The sequence below is a fragment of the Ailuropoda melanoleuca genome, chromosome 17 (assembly GCF_002007445.2).
Source record: "Ailuropoda melanoleuca isolate Jingjing chromosome 17, ASM200744v2, whole genome shotgun sequence".
Lineage (NCBI taxonomy): Eukaryota > Metazoa > Chordata > Mammalia > Carnivora > Ursidae > Ailuropoda > Ailuropoda melanoleuca.
In genome coordinates this window covers 4,424,189-4,428,103 of record NC_048234.1, presented here as the reverse complement: position 1 = coordinate 4,428,103, position 3,915 = coordinate 4,424,189, and positions in this window count along the sequence as shown.

Below are 3,915 nucleotides of genomic sequence, written 5' to 3'. Positions count from 1 at the left end.
TCGAGCCCTGCATTGAGCTCGGCACTCAGCAGGGAGTCTGCTTCTCCCTCCTCCTCTGCCCCCTGCTCGTGCTCTCTCTCTCAATAAATAAAATCTTTAAATAAAATTAAATCTTAGGGGGAAAAAAAAGAAAATCAACTGGTGTTAATAGTCTACATACGTAGGGGCACCTGGGTGGCTAAGTCGGTTAAGTGCCTGACTCTTGATTTCAGCTCAGGTCTTGATCTCAGGGGCGTGAGTTCAAAGCCCCACATTGGGCTCCATGCTGGGTGTGTAGCCTACTTAAAAAAAAAAAAATGTACTCTACATACACTGATTAAAGGAGGAAGATCATGATCATTTCAATGGTGCAAAAGAAATGTTTGATAAAACTTACACCCGTTCACCATTTTTTAAAATTCTTCTTAAACTAGGAATAAAAGGGAACTTCCATGATCTGAGACAGAGTCTCTGCAGAAAGGCTTACAAAAACATCAGACCCTAATGGTGAAACGTTGAAAGCTCTTCCTTTACGATCAGGAATAAGGCATGGATTCCCACCGCCATTATTTCTATAGCTCAGAGTCCTGCCTAATATAATACAACAGGGAAAGGAAACAAAAGAGACCAGGATTGGGAAGGGGGGAACAAAATTGGCATTATTTGTTGTTTGTATACCTAAAATTTCCCAAGGAATCCATATGTAAATATTAGAATTAATAAGAGGGCTTAGCAGGTAGCTGTTTTCAAAATCAAAATACTCTAAATGCAATGAAGTGGCCACAATTATATCTCGGAACCAAAAAATAAAAATAAAAAAGGACACTACTGGAAAAACTGATGAAATCCAAATAAAATCTCAAGTTTGTGTATTGGTAATGTATCAGTGTTGATTTCTTAGGGTTTTTTTTTTAAGATTTATTTATTTATTTGAGAGAGAGAGAAAGCACGAGCAGAGGGGGCAGAGGGAGAAAGTCCCAAGCTGACTCCCCATGGAGCGTGGAGTAGGACACAGGGCTCGATCCCATGACCCTGAGATCATGACCTGAGACAAAATCAAGAGTTGGGTGCTCAACTGACTGAGCCATCCAGGTGCCCCGATTTCTTAGTTTTGATAGCTGTGCCATGGTTATATAAGATGTTAGCAGTGGGGGAAATTGAAAGAGGGGCACACGGCCACTCTCTGTATTCTTTGCAACTTTTCCATAAATCGAAATTCATCTAAAACCAAAAAATTTCTTTACAAAAAAACTTCTCTCAATGAAAATGCAAAAGTAAATTGTATTTGTGTATACCAGTATCAAAGAGGTAGGAAAATTATTTTTTAAATTATACGCTTGTAATTGAATACTTAAAAAATGCAGTTTCTGGCAGCAAATAAAACAAATCATGTTGCTTTCTTCTACAGAGAAAATAAAGAACTTTTTCATTATTACCTATTAAAAACACCTAACACAAAAATATAGCACGTTCATTGACTATGAGATGCAGTAGCATAAAGGTATCAATTCCTCCCAAATTAATTTAGAGATTCAGTACAGCCCAAATTAAAAATGACTACAGCCTTTTAAATTTCTTCCTTAATCCTTCTTTCCTTGATCCCCTCCCTACATTCTCCTTTCTCTCCCTCTCTCTCCCCCTCCCTTGGCAGAAATTAACAAGTAGCTTCTAAATTTTATAAGGAAATGTGTAAGATCTAGAATAACTAAAGAATTCTTTTTTTCAAAAGATTTTATTTATTTATTTTGAGAGAGATAGAGAACACGAACAGGGGGCAGGGAGAGGGAGAAGTAGGCTTCCCGCCGAACAGGGAGCCTGACTCAGGGCTCGATCCCAGGACCCTGAGATCATAACCTGAGCCCAAGACAGAGGTTTAATCAGCTGAGCCACCCAGACGCTCCCAGAAATAGTTTATTTTAACAAACCATGTGCTACAGAAAATAGCTGATATTTACTGAGTGCTTATATGTACCAGGCACTGTCCTAAGCCTTTTTCGATAATAATAGTCATTCTATCCTCCCAGCAGCTAGCTACCATTCCACCCCCATTCAGCGTCTGGAAGGAGCAGCAGCGAAGCCAAGGGACCCCAGTGAGAACAAGGTCCACAGTGGACTCCCTGGTCCCCAAAGGGCTCTGATGGCCAACACACTGCGGAGAGATTCAGACAGGCCCTGAGCTCCCCATCTGAGCTCCCCTGCTCTCCTACATACACTGTCTCCTCGGGGGGACCCAAGGGAACCATTGGAACCTCTGGGAGCGTGTTTCATTTGCAAACTAGCTCCAGGCACTCACAAAGCTGGAAAGTGTTAGGAGGAAGGGGGCAGATGGGTTGGGGGGAGGAGATAGGGATGCAGAGAGAAGCTTCCTAGAGCATTAAGATTCCGACGGGTGCCAAGAACAAACTGGGAATTCCCAGAATATTTCCTTTTGTTTTTTCCTCTTCAGCATGAGTGCCCTTCACAAAACCCTTGGCACCTAACAAGAGCAGCCAAAATTCTGTTTCCCAATGTGATACAAATCACCCCTCCTGCCCCCGCCTCCTCTTAGGGTCGAGGGAGAAATGCAGCAGTGAGCAGAGAGAGGACCGATGCCCTGGCTGTGCAAAGTCTAGGTGGCATCATGTCATGGGGGCTGGGAGGGTCATCTGGAGAAAGGGTGACCAACTGGGCTTGCCTGTTTGCAGGCACCCATCCTGGGAGTCATTAGCCCAGGGTAGCACCACCTTGGAGACCCACTTACCACTACCCAGGGCTGAGGACAGAGGAGGTGGGAACTGAGGGGTCTGGGACATCCCTGTAAGGTTTGTCCTTAGACTTCATCTTGTCCTGAAAAACTCGGGTTACCCTTGAAACTAGGGAACAAAGGGAAATGGTATATCCCAGAGTGTGTGTGCCCTGCCAGTGCTGAACAACCCCAAGGGCAATATGAATAAGAACTATTACTTATGTTTATGGAGTGCTTCCTACATGCTACCTAGTTCTCTATGTTCTACATAAAGTTCTTCTCAGCTTTTTACTCCCCCTAGACCACCATGGAGGGTGTCCACTTTGTGTTTGCAGAAACAGAGGTTAGAGTTCGCCCAAAGCCACCCTGTAGAAAGGGAGGGAGCCTGGATTTGGCCGTGGGGGTGACTCTAGAGCCCACACTCTGCAGGCCTTCGTCACACTGCCCTCCAGCAACAGGAGAGGGCCACAAAGGCAGAGGGGCCCAGCCCGCTGTTCTCTGCAGCCCCCTGTCCCCTCTAGTCTTGGCTTAAGCCAGACAATAGGACCCTGCAGCCTCTGGGGTCACAAAGGGATCCTCAGGGCCACCGTGCTCCCCCTTCACTGGTTCTCTGTCCTACCTGGAGGTCCCTGGGGGCAAGTTCTCAGGGCTGCAGTCAGTCCCTGCTTCTCCCTGTCACCTGGACCCCTGGTTGGTGGGCTCTGGGACCCCAGAGCAAGGCGCAATGCCCTGATGCAGATCTGGGAGGGTCATCCTGGTTCTCAGAAAGTCATGTTTGAGAGTCAGGCTCACAACACCCCAACTCCCGAAAGCTGGCTTTATCATGGACGTCGCCGTGGGGACAATTCCAGCCCTTCCCCTCGGGCACGTACAAGGTACAGAATTGCTAGTGACTATCATTCTGCATTTGGGGTGGGGAGCGTCCCCCCAGTCTCTCTCTCTCTCCCTCCTTATTTCTCCCTCTCTCTCTCTCTCTCTCTCACACACACACACACACACACACAAGCTCCTTATTTCCTGCGTCCCACAATGGCTTTCCTTATTTGACAGAAGAACAAAGCCTTTTTGAGCTTTCGCCTGTACAATCACCGCCAGCCTATTTCCAGGCACTCGTGAGAATCCCTTTCATTACCACGGGCCCCTCTTTCCGCCCGGCCAGTGTTTTAAGGCTGTTCTTCAACCACCCTATTCTCTCCGTGCAGAGCGGACGC